Source organism: Neofelis nebulosa, chromosome 9 (assembly GCF_028018385.1).
Source record: "Neofelis nebulosa isolate mNeoNeb1 chromosome 9, mNeoNeb1.pri, whole genome shotgun sequence".
Lineage (NCBI taxonomy): Eukaryota > Metazoa > Chordata > Mammalia > Carnivora > Felidae > Neofelis > Neofelis nebulosa.
The window spans coordinates 132,577,108-132,601,040 of NC_080790.1; the positions used below are offsets into that span (position 1 = coordinate 132,577,108).

General features: G+C 45.1%; 1 protein-coding gene and 1 long non-coding RNA gene across 7 annotated transcripts in view; one reads left to right on the forward strand and one right to left on the reverse strand.

Moving 5' to 3' along the window:
- TSHZ2 (teashirt zinc finger homeobox 2) overlaps positions 1-23,933 on the forward strand; it is a 455,675-nt gene that overhangs the window by 140,533 nt on the left and 291,209 nt on the right. The gene's annotated exons all lie outside the window — the stretch shown is intronic.
- On the reverse strand, positions 7,319-9,307 carry LOC131485956 (uncharacterized). The gene is made up of 2 exons (XR_009249104.1): positions 8,976-9,307; positions 7,319-8,263 (listed from the first exon to the last, which is right to left on the reverse strand). It is a non-coding gene; the product is annotated as an uncharacterized LOC131485956 (long non-coding RNA).

Consider the following 23,933-nt stretch of genomic DNA (forward strand, 5'->3'; position numbering starts at 1 on the left):
TCAACATTCATTTTGCTCACCAGTCAGAGGGGTCCAGCTGCTCTGGGCTGGGCTAGCCTGATCTCAGGTGGCCCTGCTCATAAATCTGAGGTCAGCTTCCAGGCTGGCTTAGGGGCTCAGCTAATCTTGGCTGGGGTGCACTCACACGGTTGGGAACTGGCAAGCTGTGGGCTGATGTAGAACAGCCTGGGCTGTCGTGGCTGAAAACCCTGGCCCCACATAGCAGGCATCTCCTCATCCAGCAAGATAGCCTATGCGTTTTCTTCTTGTAGCCGTTGCAGAGGGAAAAAGCAAGCGGACCAGGTTGGGTAAATATTTTTCAGTTTTCTGTTTTGCGTTACATTTGCAAACATCCCAATAGACGACACAGGTCACGTGCCAACCAAAGGTCAGAAAGGGGGTGAGGGGGACACGAAATCCATTGGCTGGCTAAGGGCACCGACGGAGGGAGGGTTGATGCATTCAGGCCCATAATACAAGCAGTATCCCATTTTCTGAGTCACAAAACTGAGCCTGGGAGAAATAATCCTGGCAGTAATGAGGCTGGGCTTCAAACCCATGCATGTCTGGCCCCACAGCTGTGCTCCTGGCCACATTGCTCTGCAGTCTTAATTTTTAAAAGGAGCTTGTAAAAAGGATTCTCCATGTTAAGGAAGCATCTCCCAGGCCAAATGGAGTGTTGAGTAATTGCCTGCTGAATATGGTTGATAGAGAACACAAACTTCAAGCCAAAACACTTTAATTTCCCCTAAACATATGTAATCATCTTAATTTCCTTTTTGCCTCTGTTGACAGAGCTTAGGGGAGACAACTCCTTTTTAGCATCAGCCAGTGTCTCCCTGGGAAGAAGCATGCAAGAAATGGGGTTGGCATTCTTTCCTTCGAAAAAACAAAAATCCATTTTATGTACTTTTACTGTCTTCCCTGGGCTGGCCCCTTGTCCCACCAGGGACCTCTTTTGCTTGACGTTGTGCTTTGCCCCGTGGCTTTGAACCCTCGTGCTCGTTTACCATCAGGCTCCCACGTCTTGGGTGATTTGTGACCCTGGTCTAGTTCCCATCACTTGAGTCCATTTGGGGGCTGAATTTCATACATAATGAAAGAGCTGGGGCCTAGCTGCCCCAGACCCTTGAGAAGAGCCTTCTGCAGAAGTCATACCCTGGCAGTCTCCAGGCTGTATCTGGCTAGGAAATTTTTTTTTTTTTTTTTTTTTTTTGGCTTGCTCAGCAGGGGTCTGAGCAGTGCTGATGTCTCTGGAAGGACCGGCTCATTGATCAGTAACTGGTTTGCTTCAGAGGACAGAGTTGTCCTAATCTGAGAGGCAGATTACATTTCAAACCCACCAAATCCAGCTTTTTCCGTGGTTGACATGACCAGAAATTGCCAGCCGGACTTTATGGACTGTTAAGCTTTTTTAGAAGATGACGTGAGGTCCTTTAACCGATTCAAGTGGAAATAATAGTAATAATAACAGCAATGCAAATTTCCTGAACCTTTATCATATGCCAGGAGCCGTGCTCACCTCTTTGCATGCATTCCATGTTCCCAACCCTCCTAAGTGATTGATAGCACTATGCACCCATCTTGCAGCTTAAGATACTTGGGTGTAGGTGACTTTCTTTCCCAGGGCCACGTTGCCCGCCGGTAAGTGACAGGCAGAGACAGGAGGTGGCCTAGCAGATGACGGTTAAGAGCAGGATCAGTAAACTTTGCCTGTAAAGAGCCAGACAGCACATATTTTAGACATTTGCAGGCTATTTGGCCTCTGCAGCAACTACCGAGCCCTGTTGTCGTAACACAAAAGCGGCCACAGCCACTGCGTTTCTAGGTGGGTGTGGCCGTGTGCCAATAAAGATTTATTTACAAACACGGGCAGTGAGCTGGATTTGGCATTTGTCTGGCATCACTTCCAAGCTGTATTTTTTTTTGGGGGGGTGGGTGGGGCGGTGGCTAACTCAACTTCTCTCAGTTTTTTTCATCTAAAAGAATAAGAAAAATAAATAAAATAAAACAAAAATTGAGGAGGAGGATGTTCATAATACCTAGTTTGTAGGGTTATTTTGAGGAGTAACTGGCTGTTGCCTACCAAACACCTATTTCTGTTATTGCTGATGTGGGAGACGGGGGAGGGGAGGAGAGGAGCCCTTCTGGGCTTAAGGCCCACTTCCCAACTTAACCGCCAGCTGAGTGATCTTGGGCGTGTTACTAACCTCTGAGTCCTAGACTCTTTTCTCATTAGGTGAAGGATACTTGAGATATCCTTCAAGTCACAGGATAGTTGGATTAAATGTCACAGGATAGTTGTCACAGGATAAATGTCACAGGATAGTTGGATTAAATGAATTGAATGCGTGCAAAGGCCTTGCACGTGGCAAGCACTTTAGAGGGGCTTTATTATTATTATTATTATTATTATTACTGAAAACTCAAGGTTTGAGCCCAAGCACTCTTGGCTTCCAACCGTGGGTTCTTTGCCACCAACTGTTCCTGGAGGGCCTGCTCACTGTTTTACACTATCGATGACCCCCTTGGTGACCTGCTGAAGTCTATGGGCCCCTTACCAGAATCCTGGTTTTCAGTGAATTAGATAAAAATATAAAAAAATTACAAAGAAACAAGTGTACAGAAATTCAGTTATCGAAGTGTTTTACGCAACAACAGATTTTGACGTAGCCACGTATGTACTTCTGTATAACGCATTAAACAATACGATCCGTCGGGGGGCCTGATAACTCCTATAATGTTGAAATAGTAATAAATGTCTGTGATATTTCAGTACAACTGCGATGTGATATGAAGATATCTGCGATTTGTACTGGTGCTAAAGCCACAGGTCCCGTGACTTGATGCCTGCATTTATAATCGAAGAAATACTACATTTCACGTAAAGGTTGATGAAAATAATCTTTTAAAAAATTCACTCTCACAAAATGTCTGAACTCCTGGATCGCGGGGGTGCACAGGCCCCCAGGTCAAGAACCCTGTGTCTGCTGCCCCTCAAGAAGCCATTTTAAAGAAATAATAAATCTAACGGACACTACTTCTTACGGAGGCGAGTGGTCCCTGCCCATGCACAGAGATGGTGTTCAGCAGAAGGGACGTCCACAGAGAGAGCAAATGCTTCCCGTGCCTGTGCAATCGTGAAGCGTCCATTCACTGGTAGGTGAGCGAGAAATCAGAAACTGTGTTGTCCCCTAATTTGATGCCCCGTGTGGAAAAAGATTGTCATTGAGACTAAGCCAGCGAGAGGTAATGGAAACATGATACCACTGACCTCATCCAAAAAAAAAAAAAAAAAAAAAAAAAATAGCTATTGTCACAGGACAGAGATGCTGAATATTTGTAGGTTTGGGGAGAAATATATTTGTTAGTGAAATGGAGCTTACTGTGGGGTGAGTAAAGGTGAATTATTTGTCAGACGACTGGAGGAGGTTTATGCAATATAGTATTATTGAGCGGGGCTATTAACAGAGTGAATTGCTATTGTGACATGCCATTAAATTGTTTTTAGTGTCCACAAAGGTATCATTCAGGAGCTGGCAGGGTTAGTAACAGAGTTGTATTTTTGGTGGACAGCAGCAGATCTCGAAACAAAATAGCGTATTTTATAGAAAAGTAAAATACAGCCAAAGCAGGAAGTCCACAGACAATAGAGTCTGGGGTAGTCATTTGCAACTACTTGACAAGAACCCGGAGAATCGAACGAGGCTCTCTGAGTCCCCGCTGTATATGTAGTTGAAGCTGAAATCTGAGCGATCCATCAAGAAGGAACAGTGAAGGAGTGAAATGAAGAGAGAAATCTGAACCGTGGGCTCTTTCAAGGATGCTCTGTCTTGTTCTTGAATGTATCCCCAGTGTTTAGCAGAGAGGTTGGCTCAATAATTATTTGCTGGGGGAGAAAAAAGGAAGAGGGGAGAGCATCAGACGGGGAGGCAGAGAGAGAGAGAGAGAGAGGGAGAGAGAATATTAATTAGCCAAGCGAACCACTGGTGGTATGGAAGCATGTATGTATCCCTATGTGCATGAACACCTATTTATGCATGTTTTATTTTTCAACAAATATGTATTGCGTGCCTACTAAGTGTCAGCCCCTGTACCATGTACTAGGTACTATGTGTGGCTCAGTTGGTTGAGCGTCTGCCTCTTGATTTCAGCCCAGGTCATGGTCTCGTGGTTCATGAGTTCGAGCCCCGTGTGGGGCTCTGTATCGTTAGTGTGGAGGCTGCTTGGGATTCTCTCTCTCCTTCTCTCTCTCGGCCCCTCCGCCACTTGTGCTCTTTCTCTCTCTCAAAATAAATAAAAATGTCAAAAAAAACTTTTTTTAATGTATGTTTACTAAGATGGAAAAGATCCTAGCTCCCAAATGATTGGCATTCAAGGGAGGGAGTCAGAGAATAACCACAAATCAAATAAACTTATTTTAAGGTAATGCTATGTATTAAACAACAACAACAACAACAACAACAAACAACAAAACCACCCAGAAACCAAAAGCACTGTAATGAGGTAAAGGGTAACTCGAAAGAAGGGGGTCCTTTGGGTATGATGTGGATGTTGGAGCTGAGAAGATGAGCAGAGTCTGACCTTTCACTGAGGGCTTCCTACGTGCCAGGCATGCGCTGAGTTCTTTGCATCCATTATTTCCTTTAATCCTCACATCTACACTGTGAAGGAGAGAGTATTTATAACAATTTCACAAATGACAAGGAAGAAAGCAAGGCTCAAAAAGGCCAAGTGACTTGTCTGCAGTCACAGAGCTGGTAAGAGAACAGAGGCAAGATGTAAGTACCCTGCCTTCCCTGATCCCACGCCTCGGAGATGGAACAGGCGCCCTGTTGCTTCCCGTTCAAGACCATGCAAATTAGGGAAGAAACCTCTCCAGTGAGGTCACTGTTCTTTGATTTGCAAATGAGTTGTTATTTTTATGCCCTGATGCTGGCTATTTTCTACCTGGTCACCTGGCCCTGAGCCTTGTCAGTAACCCAGATGGTGTATTGCATCTTGAGTCTGATTCATAAATGCCTGAAGAAAATGTACGTCTTTCCCATATGGGGGAAAAAAAAAAAAACTGAGTCATCTTCCTAAATTAGATAGGGTAGGGGAAAAGAGATAAAGATCTTAAGGAAAACCAGCTCTTCTCTTGAAGAAATGGTTTCAACCCCATTTAGGGCACATTTTCTCATAGCTAAGCTCTTATGGGCTAAGCCATGTCAACTGTTAGAAAAGCAGTATAATTGTAGCATCGACTGGCCACCCCTCCACCCCTCTTCTGCATTGGAGTACTGGTTTTCTTGTTTGTTTTCTTGTTCAGAACTTGCTATGTGCAAGTTCTTGGAGGTCGTATTTGTTGTTATTATTGTTTCTTTATTTTTGTTGAGACTTTAGGACAGATTGCTACAAAAATGTTGGCATGTGTATGTTAATATAGCTTAATTGGTTACCAAATAAATGCAGTCTGAACCACCAAGTATCATTATTATTAGAGTTACTATTATTATTTAGGCTCTCCAGTAATTAGTAGATTTCTTATGTCAGTATCTAGTATTGGGGAGTCCAGGAGAGGAAGAGCACTTTTGCCTACTACATGATGAAGCTCAAATGGGTCACAGTCGCTGGAGAACATTTTGGCAATTTATCAAATGCCTCTGATGTGAACGTGGCCCACGACACAATAATTCTGTTTCTGGGAATTTAGCAGAAGTTATATCCACATTAAGATATATGTAAATTATATCCAGTGAAATATTTGTAACAATTTTTTCTAGGGGAAAACTAGAAACAACTGCCATGTCCAATAATAAGGCATTGATTTTTTTAATGTTTATTTTGAGAGAGAGAGAGAGAGCATGTGAGTAGGGGAGAGGCAGAGAGAGAGAGAATCCCAAGCAGGCTCCACACTGTCCGCACAGAGCCCAACACGGGGCTTGATCTCACGACTCCAAGATCACGATTTGAGCTGAAATCAAGAGTCGGATGCTTAACCGACTGAGCCACCCAGGTGCCTCATGGTTAGTTTTTAAAATGGTAACTATATCATGGCGTATCACCCACCATTAAAAAATCCATGATCATAAAGATTGAAGTCCCTAATATATTAATTAGGGTGAACAAAAAGCACAGTAATACACATAGGTACATTATGACACTATAAAATACTAGTATATTTATTTACAGCTACAGTATATCTATAGATAGATGTAACTATAGATTGATATAATGTTAAAGGTGATATTATATTATTATGTAATCTTGTTATTATATTATTATGATGGAATTTATCCTAAGTGGGATATTTCTTTGCATTTTTCTGCATTTTCTGCATGGAACATGATTTTTTATTATAATCAGGAAAAAACACCCAGGAAGGTCAGTGTTAAAGGTCCTTGTTAATTCCCATCGGGGTAAGGGGAGCGGTAACACAAAGAAAAAAAAAAAAAAAGAAGAGGTTAGCATTGATGGTTGATCGTGGCTCAGCATGTTTCCTTATTAATGACAGTTATTAATTTTTTAATACTAGATGCTGGGAGTTTGAATCCACATAAGGCTCAAGGAGTGGTTTCATGTATTGTTTCAAACTATATCTGAACAAAGTGGAAAGAAAAACACTATGGGGGCAAAGTAGAACCAGAGCCAAAGATTACTTTGTGTTTGTTTGTTTCCTTTTGTAAGTCACAGGGTTGACTGATTTCAGAGGAATTGCTATGTTGAAGGGCAGGGTGGTTAGTGGAAAAGATCTCAAGTTCTGGACTTCAGAATAAGCTGGTTCAAACCCAGACCCTTGCATTCACTGGCTTTGTTACTTTGGACAGAGACGGGGTGATTTACCGACTAGGACAGCAACCAGACATTAGAGCTCTAATCCCAGCTCAGCAATTTCGAGCTGTGTGATTTCCCTTCAAGTCACTTAAACTCTCTGAGCCTTTGCTTCTGTGCGTGGAAAATGGGGCAGACGCTCTTTTCTTCTGCAGGATCAGTGATGTCATTAACTAAGCCCCTGACACACATAAACAGTGCTTACTAAGCGGTGGCTGATACCGTCACTTTCAATGATAATGATTTCGTGCTACTTATGGATCTTGCAAAGAAGGAAAAGAACAAGTTGATAGAGGAGAGGCGAAGAAAAACCAGATTAAGTTGGGGATAGTGGTCAGTTCGACCTGCGACCTCCTGACCGTTTAAGGTTGTTGTCATGTGTTTTGCTTTTTGTGAAACACAAGAAAGTCACGGTGACATCTGTGAAGGCATGGGTGTGCTCCCCTCCATATTAGATTACATGTTTTAGGACAATAAATCAGTGAAAGAAAAGTAATAAATAATGCATGCCGAAAATGTGATCATGTTTATTAAGAAGCAACAGCCTTGTCATCTCCATTTTCTTCTTCACTGATTCTCCCCTCTGAGGGTTTGCTCTTCAGGGACTCCCTGCAATTTAGCTGGAGGCCGTTCTCTAATTCTTGTTTGCAAAAATACCTGCTTTGCAAAAATAAGTTAAAAGCCGAGCATCCGGGTCCTCTGATGAGTCTCTCATCAAACCCATCCCGTCCTTAGAGATGGCTTCCCAGGAGCTCCGCATCCGCATAGTTCGTGCTTTCCCGCACTCTGTCTTGTCGCTCTGTCTCGTCTTTCTGCGGCGGGTTTCTAGGAAGCCTCTTTAGGCTTTCAGATTTTGGAAAAGAAAACAGAAAACAAAAATCAACTTTCTTTTTCCTGGTCGTGCGCAGCTGCTGAAACGATATGTTGACATTAGTACCTTGTGACGTCCGGAGGACTTTAATTGGGCTGCATTATAATCTGTTACTCTTCTCTGTTTGCACTTGAATGACCCTGAAAAAGGGGGGTGGGGGGGGGTGGGGAGGAACCACACTGGCGAGCAGACTTCCAGGGGCCAAGCAGAACTTCGCACTGTGGAAGCAGAGGGGAGTGTGTTTCATAAGAGAGAGGAACGGAGACGGGACAAGGGAGGTTGAGATTGGGAATGATGGGCAGAGTTAGAGGGAAGCAGGAGGCAAGAGAGAGGGAGACGGAGAATCCCGTGCACGTGGTAGTGGGGAGCAGCCTGGGTGCCATGGGGGGAGCCCTTGACGAGCTCCTGGCTGAGGTCTTCTCTCTGAGAACCGAATGACAGTTTCGCCCTGTGGGGCCATCGTTCTGCACTCCTCTGATTGAATGTTGGTGGCCCAGTCTCCCCTTGAATGTCTTGCTCTCCTGCTGTCATCGTCTTGGGTCCTGACAGCAGGTTCCAAACTTTGAGAGCGGCACTAGCCTGGGACAGAAGGCAAGGGTGGGTGTGCATGTGCCTGAAATGCCTTCAGTCCGCCCTCCCAAACCAGAAGTCTCCAGTCATTCTTTTCACCCTGGTTGGTTTCTGCTATCCTCGAGGAAAGGAATTCTCCCCAGACTCTAACCTTAGAAAACCAGTCTTTCCCCGTGACCCCGTTTCTCTCTGTTCTCCTAGAGCCACACCCGTACCACCGCACCTGTAGTCACCTAGCTTGAGGTATATGTATGAGGACACTTTATCATCGTGTGCCCAGCCCAATGTGGTCTTAGCAAGTTCACTAAATAGTAAATTACTTGTGGACAGAACCCCGTGTTTGGTTAGCTTGTTCTGACACAAGCTTATTTATCAGGATCTTCTGTTCACACCAGTGTACCGTGTAAATCTGTGTTAATTTTATTTTTTGACTCATTGCTTCCCTCATCCCCGCCCCGGTCCATGCTTCCTCCCTTCTTCCCTTCCCACCCTCATTTTTTTTTGCCATCATCGTGTGTGCACCTGTGTAGGGCCCTCTCTCCTTCTTTCTCTTCCTGCCCCTGCTAGCATTTGACTGCATTGCAAACGCGATAATCTGTGATGTTTTATTATGCATTATATTGCTTTCCTGGCCTGCCTCTTGCCTCCCAGGCGTGAGTCCAGCCCCAGAATTCCTCTACGATTGCCCACCCCTTGAGTCCTTAGATTCCACATTGCTCACCTTCTTCCAACCTGGCTTCACTCCTTTCTGTTTTGACCTCTGTCTTTGTTGACTTCGACATGACCCCCATTTGTTCTCAACTCGGTCCCTTTAACCAGAAGCTTCTGATCTGCTATTTCCTTGCCTTTGATGTGTCTCCATTTCCTGTAATTAATCTCATTTTCCCTATAGTTCAGCGGCTCCGTGGTCAGCCACAAGGGTAATATACCCAGGTTGAGCTAGCTGCAGTCCCTCCCTAACCTGTATCTGTGCCTCAAGGAGGGCCACTTCAGTAGACACGGTCTTGCCCAAGGGCAGAATGTAGACACGCCATGCAGAAAATACAACACTGACTTCCGTTCAAGGAAAATCGGGCTGCCGAAGAGCCAGGTGACATCGGCAAACAGGTAGTTCTATTGCGAGCACAGAGTTTCGATGGGTAGCTCTATTTGAAAGAATGTATATTTTTACATTCTTATTTATAGTGAGTTCTATGTATATTCAGTGTTCTGAGAAAAACCAATGAAAATCAACTGAACATCTAGCCATTCCAATAAACCCTATCACATCGCCAAATATGGTACTGGGAAAATTTTCCTAACTTTGTAGACTCTGTCGGTTTCAAAGCCAGTAATACTTTGTGTTCTTGATTTATCCTTATCAACATTCCTGACACTGACTGTGGGGCCGTATTCAGGACCAAAGGGTCTGTTTAGCCTAATCTTTTACTACTAGAACAAATCGATTTGAACAGTCTGTCCTCTTAGGATCTTTTGTCAGAAGGTTGTCCTTCATGCTTTGATAGATTTGCTTCCATTTTTTTTCTTTAAAAAATTAGGTCACACGTTTCCTGGGCAGGTTCTTGATACTGTCTGGAGGCACAGACATCCATGAAAATACTTTGGAAATTTTAAAGGCATTCTACTCATACCAAAGGGCCATCATTGCCTCCTAGGAGTGTCCATTTCCTTGCCTAGGAGGTGGGTGTGGCCCACGTGGCCAGGCCAGCGTGGGGACACTTTGAGATAACTTATAAAGAAGTGCTCTGCAAATGCCAGAACCCCTGACAGTGAGCGCACTGTATTGCTATCCTCATACCTGTGTGGAAAACGGACCAAATTCTTAGATTTCCTTTGAAACTGTCCACAACGAGGATCTGGGCGGATTAGCCAATTAATGTTAGCAAACCATGTTGAGCTCTAAAAGGCCAGGTTTTGTCCCATTTTTTTCTTTTTTTCTGACACCGCATAATATCCAGGGTTCATTTTACCCGGAGCATCGCATGTGCCTCAATAAAGATTATCCGGTGATTGGACCCTTTTTCTTCTCCCTGCTTACAAACTGAAATAAGGACAGCTGGGCATTTCGAAGTCTGTATCTTCTCAAATTATTCCCAAACTCGCTTTCCCTACCGAAGGGGACAGCGCGGCCACGCTTCCGGTCTGTAATCACACAGCCATATGTGCAACTCTGTCGTTATGCGGGTGGGTATGTGCATGAGCTTCCACAAATAGGCCCATATTATAGTTTGCTCCTATTATATTTTAACTGGCCACCTTTTACCGCTTGTCAGGCCTGACTCTCCCACTCTGGCCCCTACCCCATGCTTCCTGCACCCTCCTTCCTCCACCCCATCCCATACTCCAAATCATCAACCTCGACAGAATCTCTTCACTCTTTACCCCATCATCATATAAGCCATACATGGTATTTGCACTTTTTTTCTCTCTCTCTCTCTCATGCTCACACACACAAAAACTCAGAGAGGAGTTGGGGCACTGCCTTTTGTGTGGTTTTGGGTTTTGCTTGTTTGTCAGTTTGCTTGTCTCTATTCATAAAATGGAACGTGTCTTCCAAGAATGGAGACTTTCATCTGTGTTTGGGTGCTTTTATTTTACTCTTTTATTTATTTTTTTATTTTTTTAATGTTTATTTATTATTTTGAGAGACAGAGTGCGAGCGGGGGAGGGGCAGAGAGAGAGCGAGACACAGAATCCGAAGCAGGCTCCAGGCTCCGAGCTGTCATCTCAGAGCCCGACGCGGGGCTCGAACCCACGGACCATGAGATCATGACCTGAGTTGAAGTCAGATGCTTAACAGACTGAGCCACCCAAGAGCCCCTTAGTTTACTTTTTAAGTCATCCTATGGCAAAATTGAATTTCTCTGGTGGTGTACAATTCTATGAGTTTTAATTCTGATATGGATCTGCATTCGGACTCTAACAGTCAGCATGGGGACGGTTCCCTCACTCCAGAAGCCTTCCTCCTCCTTTTCCTCTGTAATTACATTCCCCCTCCACCTTCTTCCCTGTCACCCACTGATCTGTTCTCCTTCACTATAGTTCTGGGTTTTGGATGAAGTATATTGATCGAATTCTATAGTAATTAACCTTCAGTGACTGGCTTCTTTCATCCAGCATAATGCCTTTCTTTTTTTATTAATTTAATTTAATTTTAATTCCAGTAGTTAACATACAGTGTTGTATTAGGCAAGTGGACCACACCGTGATTCGACACTTCCATGATACTTTTCGAGGATATCTGTCCATTGTCCCTTTTTAGTGCTGAGGAGTGTTCCATTGTACGGACGTACTTCGACTGGGTGACCCATTCTCCCGAGAGTGAAGAGTTGATAATGGTGCTAATTAAGTATGTTTGTTTTATGACTCCATTTCTAGAGCTTCAGGCTTAGGTAGAGTTCGTGTTTGTGTGTGCGCTTACCAAATTAAAATCTCAAGAAAATCAAGGGATTAGAGAAGTAGTCACTAGGGGAGTTTAAAATTCATTCGAGCTTACATGGCAGATGAACTACCAGGACTGATAAAAACGACTCCTTCCCCACTTTATTGACTGCTTCCCCCACGCCAGGCATGGAGGTGGACACTGACGTCCTATATCCCATCAACTTTCCTAGAACCCTCTGCAGTAGGCACTGTTACCCTGTCTTACAGAAGAGGAACCTAAAACTCCTTTTTAGGTAACACCCAAAGCACGTGGTCCTACTGTGGTTTCCTAAGTCATTGTCTACCCAGCCTCTATCCCCGACACTGGAACTTTCTATCAGCTTATGCTTCTCTTGACTTTAGTTAGAGTTTCAAGGCTCTTTCCACTCAGTAGTCTACATACGCTTGATACGATCATTTCCCTTTCATTTCTTTAAGTGATGCAAATTGCTTTACCCAAAGAAAGGCATCACATTACACCATTACGTGAAAAAATCTACCGACGAAGAAAGAGGAAGAAAAAGATGTTTGTATTTTTCCCCCCTCATTTTTCTTTCTGACTGATTTAAATGACTGCTGGGATCCTTCCAGCCCCCTTTCCTCTTGTTAAGTGACGATATTCGGGTCTTATGTACAGAAGCAAAACGAAGGGAGGAGATGATCAAATTATCTGATGAAACTGATAAATAGAGTCGAGATTATTCATGGAGGTGGAGGTGGTGGGGGGACACTTCTCCCCTCATATGCCTCCTCCAGACACCACCATGTGTGTCGGGATGGGGCTTGGGGTTCCGAAAACTTAAAATACGTGAAGTGAGCCAATTATCTACTTCAATTTCCTGCCGTAGTTATGTTCTGGTGATCGTTTGTTTGCCTTCGTTATTGACAATGACACTTTCGTAGCTAAAAGTTAAAGCGTTCAATTTACAAAGTACAGGGAGATCTGCTAGCAGAAAGTTTGCTTCCATTAGCCGTGTCGCGTCGACAGCTGGGCAGACAGATGGACACATAGTCCTGTTTCTTTCTTTCTTCCTTTTTATCCTAAACACTGTATATCGAGTAAATAGTTTTCCCTAGGAAAAATCTTGCAGGCTCTGTCACCAAGAATTCAGCTCCTGGAGCTTACATAACTGCGTTTCATGCATTGGAAAGCGCGAGATTCTAGCTTCTGTGAATGACTCGGATATAAATGGAATGACTTTGTAAATGGCTGTCAGGAACTGCCCCTCCATTAAGGAGCCACGTCTGGCCCATCACACCTGCCATCATCCCTCTCTCCCCCGTCCGATCTGCCACTAAATCCTGTTTGGTCTACTTTTGAAATAGCTCTCAAATGGGTCCTCCTCTACCCCTACCTCCACCGCTCCAACCAGACCTTTGTCACCTTTCTGATGCATTAATATCATCATCTCCTAACTGGTCGCTGTGCATCCAGTCCCTGCAATCCATTCTTATTGGCAACAGAAGCATCTTTGTAAAGCAAGGCTCCGATCTGATCCTGCGTTTCTTAGAATATTATGGAACCCAGAGTTCCAAACAGTGTTTCCAGAAATACGGTGTATGACTTGGAGGGAAATATACAAATGAGTACACTTTATTTGGAGAGTTATATATTTAATTTTAGAGTTATATATTCTTTATGGAGATCCTGATTTTCTATCCATGATGTGCACTTTAACCTCCTTTTAAAAATAAGTTTAATAACGTGGGCTGCTTACAAAATCCCTAAATCAGTGGCTGGTGTGGCAAAAATTGTGAAGATGGTCTGCAGAGGACTGAACCTTGGAAAACACCAGCAGGGACACAAAGTCCAAACTCTGTAGCCTATCATTAACGGTCTTTCACAATTGGTTCCCCCAAAGTAGCCAAGAGCAGCTTTCATGCCTGCCCTCCCTCCTCAAGTTCAACACGAACTTCCCTTCCGCTTTCAGTCACATCAAACATTGTGCAGTTTTCCAAACATATCGAGGCTCTCATATTTGTGCATTTCCTCTTCCCACTCGCCAAAATATCGTCCCCATTGTCTGGATTGTGGTTTTCTACCTGGTAGACCTCTATACATCCTTCAAAACCCAGTTCACATGTGCCAGTCTCTCCTCGACATTCCTTAGGGGGAATTCACCAGGCCTCTGTGCTCCTGCTCTCTGCTGTATGGCTTTCAACACTCGCTATCATGGCTATCTGAATCAGTATGCACTTCCACCCCCAGAACTAATGAACCCCACCAGGGCTGTACCTAAATTTCTTTGTCTCTGCTGGCCATCGATGGGCATGGCGAAAGGGCGGAGCCATTTGCTGAACAAATGAAGGGGTGAATAGCTGAGTAAATCAAGCCAGATTCTTTCTTCAAGGCGAGGGTGTCTGTAGAAAAGTGAGGTCTCGTACACGACTCATTTGCCAAAGAAAGTCATCACCGTGTACCATCCCCCCTGCTAAATGGGTCTCGGAAAGTTGTTCTGACAGTGTTTCTCAAGCTACTTAGCTGCAGCTATCTTTTCTTCTTTCAATTACTCTGAAACATTTACCCTTACTAAGAGGTGATACAGCAGCACAGATGCCTTCTCGTCACGCTTATAAAACTTACTGCGATTGCTTGCTCTCCACCTCCCTCCCATCTCTAGTGACTTCGCCAGAGCAGAGACCGAGTCTGTTTCGTTCAGTGCAGTACCTGTGTCCAAGGACAGGGCCTGGCACGTGAGAGGTCCTTGGTGTTTCTTGAATAAGTGGCATCTGAATACTCCATCGAATTGGCCGACAGACTCTCAGTGTTTCCTTCCACATAGAGACTGTGCACGGTGGCAGGAGAAAACCAGGTTTCCTACTTGCAGGGCAGGCCCCTTCCAAGCAGGTGTCTTTCTTTGGCCATTTTCCCACTCTGTTTGCTTGGCCCTACAGTGGCGCCATTTGCCAGAACGGAGTATTTTCTTCCGTTCCCTGAATTCCCACTGTCTACGCAACACCCAACAATCAAGTCTGTACACCTGGCCAGCATTTTGCTTTCATTTGCACACACAAGTGCCTAGTGAGCAAGAGTGCAATCAGATGAAGGGATTAGCAGAGTGACCGGCACGGCCAGGCCTGAAAAGTGCGATTGTAATTTATGATGATTTATAACCATCTTTTACCCTCCTGTGGTAATAAATGTCATGTGCAAAACTTGGTCCTCTTTGTCTGGTTCCTTTGATAATTTTACATCCAGTCCTTAAGCGCTTTGATGATTGTGGGGGGAATCACACTAAACCTCACCTATTAGCTCTGCTTCCCTCGGAAGATTTTTGCCTGTTTCTCAGCATGTAACCATTTTAGGACCGTTGCTTCAAAAATCACCCTCTTCATTTTCACTGAAGCATGTACTTTTTATTTGGCCACGTTTTGACCTAGCTGGATCTCAGGGGTTCTAGTCATTCATTCATTCATTCATTCATTCACTCATTCAATAAATATCCAATGAGTACCTAGTCTACACCGGGTACTGCTCTAGGCTCTAGGGACACAGTGTTGAACAAGACAACAGCTCGTGCCCTCATAAAGAGTTCATTCAAGTGGGAAGACAAAAAAAAATGGACAAAAAAAAAAGGAACAATACCTAAATATATATAATAATATAATATAATATAATATAATATAATATAATATAAAATAAATGTAATATGATTATAATATAAATAGTGGCTTTGACCCAAGTCACAAAGTCAGTGGATGCCTGCTTAACTCCTTGTACTAGCCACCCCAGCTGTATTCCCTGGTTCTGCCATGAACCAGCCCCGACCTGTCTTGCCTCATCACCCAAACTAGCTTCCCACTGACCTTTGCACCTTTCCAATCTAATCAACTCCCCTTACCTTCCACTGTTGATGGCTCTAATCTATGCACCACTCTGGGTGCAGAGAGAGCCTTGGGGGGTACAGCACGCTGGGAAGACTCATCTCAGGGGAGGGGGTGAGTTGGGGGGGTGTGGGACACCTGGCTCTTCAGGACCTTTCCCAAACCCCCTCTTTTGCCACATGTGTCGGTGATGAAGGCCTACCTCTCTGCGTGTTAAAGGTATGCTTCGGCCAAAAAGAAGTTTCCAGAGGTTTCCCCTCGTACCGTGGAAACATTAGTTAGCACAGCATCCTACGTGCAGTAGTTGGGATGGAAACGTTTGTTGAACGTGTGTATTTGGGACCATGTGAAGAAGGCCATCGCGGGGGAGCTGAATTCCATCGGGGGTGAGAGTGCAGGGAGTCACGTGGGTACCTCCACTGTCCCCAGGGTGGACACAGGAGACCTGCAGGTCCGAGCAGACAGTGGAATGAGCTGCGAGGAGCCGCTCTAGGCCAGCATCCGGGCTCCCTGGAGTCCTCTGATTCTGCACGGCCCTTCTCAGACTGGCAAAGGTTGGGAGCCCAAGGCATCATTAGTAGCCTTCCATCACTTCCTCATTAGTTCTTAGATAGTGTTTTAATGACAGCTTGAGAGGCTCTGCATCCTGGCCTCCTTCTATTTATGATCCCCACCGTGTTAATGTGCACTTAATGAGAAATTCTTGTCTTGCTTGTAAATCCTGTAGCCGGCATTCAATTTATTGACAGATGTTCGCTTGGATCTCTTTAAAATTACTTCATAAATCTTCCAGGATAAAAGGCCTCAAGTTTGGTTATTAAGACAGGACCTTGTTGACAGTTTCATATTTAACTGTTTAGAACTCAACCGTCGGGGCCGTAATGGGGTGTGCGGCCGAGGGGCACCGGGCCTGAGCGCCATTTACCGCGGCTTCTGCCCCTCGCCAGGCCCTCCGTGGCCAAGTGTGTCTACCGTCCCCTAGAATCCCTTCCGTTAACTTCTCGGTGACCTTGCCGTGCTTCCCACTTACTCATTTAGCGAATCAGCAGGTCCCCGTGGTGGAATGCCTGGGCTGATAGGAGCGAGGGGCTGGGGAAGCCACGGCCCCTCCGTCACCGGGAAGGGGTGTCGATGGGAGCCCAGCGCTGAGGCGGCGCTGCCCACGGCAGCCGCCGGGCACCTGCTGGAAACCTGTGCATTTCAGCTCCATCTCTGGGCAGCGAGCAGCGGACGTAGCGGGAAGGGGGGCGCTGCTTCCAAGTCTTAAGACCACACTCATCTTGTTGTGGCCTTTTCAATGCTATCTCTAAATCAAGATTTTTTTCCCCTTTCCGTTGCCAGTGGCAGAAAACTCACCCCTAAATGGCTTAAGGGAAAAAAAAAAATGAGTGGAAATATAGTTAGTGGACTCCTGTGACTGAACTATACAGCCTCAGGGCTGGCTAGATCCAAGGGCTAAAATAACTCTGTTTCACTCTCCCTAGAGTTTGCTTTCCTCTCTATTAGCTTTACCCTCAGCATTCCTACGGGGGCCCGGAATCTCCTTTGGGCTTCCAGCTTCGGACCCAGGAAAGACAACCACCGGCTTCTCTTCCAAATGCGCGGTGGGGGGGAAAGGGCTCATGACTTCTCAGTGGGCCTGATTAGGTCACATGACCACTCTTTAGCCAATCACTGTGGTCAACGGTAGGCTGCGTTCGGATTGGCCAGGTCTGAGTCACATGCCGAGCTTTTCCTACTGCGCAAGCTCTAAGACTAAGGCGGAGGGTGTTCTGGGGTTCAAGTGGGGTCCCGTTACCAAAGGAGGGAAGAGCTAGAGCCAAGCAGCCTTAAGACCAATTTTCAGAGGTCCCGGATCAAGTTCAAAATAACATCCTGCCTTGTCTGATGCTTTCGTTTCACTCTGAAGGGTTGTTCTGCGTTGGCGGCCTCCGTGCTGAACCAGCGTCGTGACCTACCCTGGTGGGGAATGCGTTCAAAAGGTTAAAATTTCAGAAAAGCCTGGAGAGGCCGGTTCATTGAGAAGTCCTCTCAACCATCCACAAGCCAGTAGCAGTAATAAGATGAAAAAGGGAATTGCTCTACTTCCTGCTACCACAAATCAGCGGTTTGCATGTAAGATGATAATGAGCATTTGGGCCAAAAATAGCGTGTTTTTTGCTTACTTGCTAGTGTCTTGTCACATCGCATTGCTTCAATTGTGTCATGTCGCGTTGGGTAACGTTGGCTCCATCCGGCGCTGACGTGACCCGCTGCTCTGCAACACTTAAGCGTTTGGGGGGCTTTCCTCCCCAATCCAATTTTTTGGCACAAATGCTGTTTACCAGATGAGGCATATGCGAATACTATTAGCATTGAAAACACAGCTACCGTTCGAGCCAGAATTTATTAAGGGGCCTACGGGAAGGAAGGCACATGAAACATTTACTCACAGTCCCTGACAGGCCTCGACGAGGGGCCGGGCTCTTTAGCCCAGAATCTTCCGCATTTACTGAAATCTGATATTCACGGTTTTGTGTGTGGGAACTTCTGAAACAGTGAGGGCACCTTTCATGGCTGAGAGCTGGACAGTAAGCTTGCCCTTGATTGTCTGTGAGATCTACTGCCCAAGCCCCTGAGAAACACATTCTTCACAGAAATAACTATAATAATTTGGATGCAGACTTGCCTTGTAATGTGAACAGCTAATGGCGCGTAAGGTCCCTACCTGCCGGTTACTGTTGTAACCACGGTATGTGTTCTGATTCCTTAATTGTATGGATATTGTTATTTCCTGTCATACCAGGGGGGAAACTGAGGCACAGAGACATTAAGTAAGTGACCCAGGGACCCACAATTCATGGAGTTGGGATGCGCACTCACGCCGTCTGACGCTTGAGCTGTGACCCAAATGTGCTGTGTTGCCCATCTTGAGGGTTATATGGGTAAACACATTGACTCAAGATGTGTGGTACCAAGGTAGAGGCTGTATAAAAGAGGGGTGAAATGCTGTATCTATATTACCTACCATCATATATATGATATAAATGTTATATACCACATATTGTGTATGTATGTGTATACGTATGTATAAATATATAACTTTCTCCTCAAAGAAGGAAGTCAAGATACAATAACACTCAGGTCATAGTGGCTTAAAAAAGATGAGAGAAAACACCAGAGCAAAATTAAATTTTGTTAGAACAACAAAATGGAGTTGGGAGACATGCCGCTTTACAGGAATGTTGGCGACACACATTCGCGTCTGGACCTCCCGATAGACAAAGCCCAGAGGGAATGGGTGAGGAGTCATGACGTTTGCAACGTCCCAAGGCTCTAGCAGGCTGGTGCCCGATTCTCAAGACAGGAGCGAGAGGGATTTTTCCCATGGTTCTCGGACCAGGACATGTTGGAAGCAGAGGACTGTGAAAAGCTTCACTTTCTTTCAAAGGACAGGAGTCAGGGGAAGAAGAGCCCAAAAGAAAACCCTTGTGTTAATTAAAAAACAAAACAGAGCAGTTCTATATTCTTGAGCAAGATATTTAATGCCTATGTATTTATTTTCTTCTCTGTATAAATACGCTATCCTTGTTTGTGTTCCCCCAGATTGACACCTGGGAACAAGCATTTGAGCACCCATACTTCCTTTGGTTGTTGGTCCTGGGAGACACCACTAGGAGAGCAGCGAAGGAAGACAGGGAAGGGAAGGGAAGGACAGGACATTAATAGAGTGAGTGATCCAGCCAGTAACCACTGTGGACAATTGGAGCTTGTTGTTCCTGGGGCTAGTATAGAACATGTACCTCAGAGTCGTCCCAAAAGAGGGTTAAAGGTACTGGGATAGTTTTCCACCAGAGCTCCATCTGCCATGGCTTGAGGGCTCCTTCCTGGGACATTCCCATCCAACATTTCTAGCTCGCCCCTGTGCGTGAGCCAGACATGCTCCCGTGACTGGACAGCGGTCCTCAGCCACAGAAACACAGGTATCAGCAGTTCTCCTTGGTAAGGAGAGGTACTTGCCTAGGAGATGTGGACAGGGGACCGTCGACGTCTATGACAGCCTCCTAAAGCTGTCATAATGACCGAATGAGGTCATACGGATAGAGCATTTGGAATACCGTCTAGCGTCAACACAAACTTCACAGCTGGGGAATAGTATGCTGGCCCACAGAATTCAAAAGGCCAGGAGAAGATCCTGAAGCTTTCAAAAAAGGCGGATCCAGGTGCTCAGATGGATTGGGTCGGGAAAAGCCTGATGAACAGGGGAGAAGAGCCTGTGCAGAGATGTCCAGATGGCGAAGACCGTGTCGTTGCTGTGGTCCCTTTCAAATCTAGCGTGCTAAGCAGATCTATTCTCAGATACTGAAAATGAACTCAAATAATCAGTCAATGCGGCGGAGGGGGGTGGGAAATGAGTCAACGCACTTTGGCATCATGTAGCTAAATCCGCCAGTTGCGTGATGGACGGTTTCATTTCTCCACGGGCTGTTTTGGCATTGTGTAGACACAGCCTAAATTGGTGCCCGCACCTCCCACTAATCATGCTCTGAGAGGGAGAATGTGGAGTTATTGAGATCCCCAAGCAGCACTTTGGCGCACACACTATCTAACGATATCAAGAGATGAAGGAGGCCTTTGAAATGAGCTTTCGAGAGTGAGTAATGACCTTCAGGATGTGGTGCAGGGATTGTCTTTTGAAACTGGTATATCTTGATGGATGATTGAAAAGCTGCTGTCTTTGGTATAGTTTTTGCGGTTTTATATTTGGGGGTGTGTAATAAATAAATGTGTAATTGCCCTCAACATGATGCAAGGCCAGGAGATGAGGGTGAGACAGGAAAGTCCTATACCAGCATAAAATTTGATTAGGATCCCCATTGATAGGCAAGGCAGTGTTGTGTGAACAAAGAGTGGTCTGTCTTCAGTTGACCAAGATAGAATCCAATGCAGTGGAGAACAAATTTCACCAGCTGGTTTGTAGGGAGGCCGGGAGGGGCCAAAAAAAGGGTTGATACTCTCACTTTTAACGTCCTTATGAAAGTAGTTTCGGCGCCCGTATGGATGACAGTAACAAGAGCCTAAATTGTTTATCTTGTAATTCTGCAGCTTAAACAGTATTTATAAGGTCTTTGCAGCTCTCTTTCTAATTGATGGAAGTGGCGATCTTTCTTCTAAATTTATGAAGATCTTTTTTTCCATTTTTGTGCTAATGTTGGTGTTTGAGCCCAATATACTAATTACATCTCTCTTTTTTTAGATTTTGATTCTTTGTGATCACAGTTCAACTAAACATGCATGCGTGTGTGTGGATGCGGATGTGTGTGTGTGTGTGTGTGTGTGTGTGTGTTGTCTTCTATTGTGATTCCCATTATTGGCTTTATACACGGATAAATCTGTCTGTGTCTCCCAAATTACCTTTGATCTCTGTTGGCAACAATGGGTGGGTGAAAGCCTATGATACTATATATGGTGTCTAGAAACTGGGCTCGGCTTTCTTTTCATTCCATGTTTTATTGGATAGATCAAAGGATGTTTTTAATATCACTGTATAAGCTCTATTAGAATTGAGAAGATTTGCATGTTAACAATTTTGTGTTTATCATCTACAAGGAAGGCATAAGACACAAGACTGGAAGTTTAGTCCTACCTTCTTCAATCCAATTTAGAACCTTAAATGATCACAAAGGTTTAATAATGTTGTTTAATAGATGATAACTAATTAATTTTCAAGACTTTAATGACGTCATTTGTTAATATCCTTGGAAAAGAGGAGAGGTTTTATGACTCTTGGTTACATCTCACTAGTTTTAATGTGATTTGTCTGAAACTAAGGTTTCTTTTCTTGGTTTTTTTTTTTTTAAACCCGCCTCTCCATATTCACTTCGGTCATACCTAAGCACAAGATTACATGAATAAATGGTGGGTCTGCCTCTTACAAGATTTTGGTTTTGTTCTGCAGCTTAAATAGAGGCACCTGCACAAACCTGGGAAATGCAAATGTGTCTTTTGGAAAGTCCCTAAATTCCTATAGCTTATATTTTCTATGCCATATTGTCTAGCATTTAATTATCTACCAACTTCAATTGTCCCCCCTGAATCCCATGAGTGTTCTTTTTTCTTTGGAGCCTTGATTTCAAACTCCTACAGCAGTGGCTCTCAACTGGAGGGGGAGGTGGATTTTGTTTCCCAGGAAACATTTGGCATTGTTTGGGGACATTTTTTTATTGTCATGACTAAGCGATGGGGATGCGTGTGCTAATGGTATTTAGTGGGTAGAGGCCAGGGATACACGCACAGCACCCACAACAGAAATGATCTGACCCAGATGTCAGTAGTGCTGAGGCTGAGACGTTCTGCAAAGCATAGAAAGAATCCAGCCATCTATTCCTTTTTATTTTAATTTTTTTAATGCTTATTTATTTTTGAGAGAGAGAGCACAAGGGGAGGCAGGGGTAGAGAGAGGGAGACACAGAATCTGAAGCAGCTCCAGGCTCTGAGCTGTCAGCACAGAGCCCGACGCGGGGCTCGAACCCACGAACAGCGAGATGATGACCTGAGCCAAAGTCAGGCACTCAACTGACGGAGCCACCCAGGTGCCCCATAGCCGCCTGTTCCCTAGTTTTCCTGGTTTGGATTTAGTAAAGACCTGATACCCCACGGGTACTCCGATTCAGTCCGATGATGAGGTTGTGTTTGCTTTTAAATCAGGGCGGTCAAGTGACCCCCGGTGGATCTAAGTGCAGAGGTTTCCAACAGAAGGGGCAGGAGAGTTTTTGAATGCAGGGTATGAAAATCATTGGTGGTGGGAGGGAGAAGGCAGTGCGATACAAAATAGGAAAAAAGAAGCATAAAGGAAAAAAACCAGCCCCTCCTCTTTCCTGTGATTGCCATCAACATAAAAAAGCAAGGTTGTTAATCTTCAGGGGGCAATCTTTGTCTGGAGGGAATCCCTTGGGGGGCATTGGGAATTTTATTGCCTTTCGTTGGGGGCAGTGTAAAATGGGGTAATTTAGGCTTGACAAACAAATCTTGACTCACTTTTTTCTGAGGCTCCAGAAGGAAAATAGAATTCTCACAGAGCAGGGATCAACCATTTCCTCCATAAATCACGGGAGTAGGTGAAAATTTGGCTAATATCCAGGGCACCACAAAGAAATAAACAATGCCAAAGCAATCTGTGGTTTATTGTATGCCAGCTTCTCCATGGATACATATTTCTTCTCCTTGTTTTGATCTCATACTTCCCCCCTCCCCCCCCACCCCTTAGCTGAAACTTTCTCAGTCCCTTTCAGACCGTCTCTCGGGCAAGGCCTTTGGAGCAGGACCCTGACAATGTCCTGGTCAGCTCTTTTAGGTTTTTTTTTTTTAAAGTTGATTTCCTGTTCTGGTGAGCCATCCATCACTGACGTCCCCCGTCTGTGCTGCTTGTCTGTGACAGAATGAGAGGTGTCATTTATCACTGGGGCTTGCGGAAGCTGGGGGAAGAGGGATTGAAATTTTTTCTGGAAGGCCTCCGTGTCTACTGGCTGCCAGATCATTAAAAAAAAAAAAAGGGGGCTTTCCAAAGAAAGCTGTGTGTGATGTGATTGCACGAACTGTCAGGGATAGGCTGAAAGAAAGGGGAACATCAAAAGGGAGCGAGAGAAAGAGGCAGAGGAAGGAGAGAAGTTTCTGCCAGGGGCATTGAAAGTTCTTGAGCTGCAGATGCACAGATTTGCTGTAGTTTGGTTTCAGTTTGTGCATGCTAAGTAAGTCCTTTAGAGATTTGCACGGCGCTCGTGGTGCCAGTGAGGAAACCAAAACAGGAAGCCTCTTTAACATCACTTCCTCACATCACATATTATGTGGGGCGTGGGGACAGACTTTGTACTGTACGGGCCATGACTCGCAGCACAATCGTTGAAGAGCTAAGGCAGGAAAACGTATCCCCCCAAACGCAGAGGATCCCAATAAATCACTGAGACCTACTGGCGGGCCCCTTCTCCAAGGAGACTTGTCCAGCATCCTGTTTGCTCCAGCACACTCAGGAAATGCCCGAGAATATCCTCTCACAGCCCCCCTGCTCGGGGCATCAAGTCCGCCACCGAATCCACCTCCAGGGATCAGGGAGGAGACGCTGCGTATCATTTCTTTGCAGTGGGAGGCGTCCTTCCTTCTTCTCCCCGCACTGTCAAAGCAATAGAAGTAAGCCGAGGGGCGCCTGGGCGGCTCAGTCGGTTAGGCGTCTGACTTCAGCTCAGGTCACAATCTCACGGTCCGTGAGTTCGAGCCCCGTGTCGGGCTCGGTGCCGACAGCTCGGAGCCTGTAGCCTGCTTCGGATTCTGTGTCTCCCTCTCTCTCTGCCCCTGCCCCACTCATGCTCTGCCTCTCTCCATCTCTGAAAAAGGAATACACGTTAAAAAAAAAAAAAAGTAGTTAGAAGTAAGTGGACACTTAACGTTGGGCTGCCTG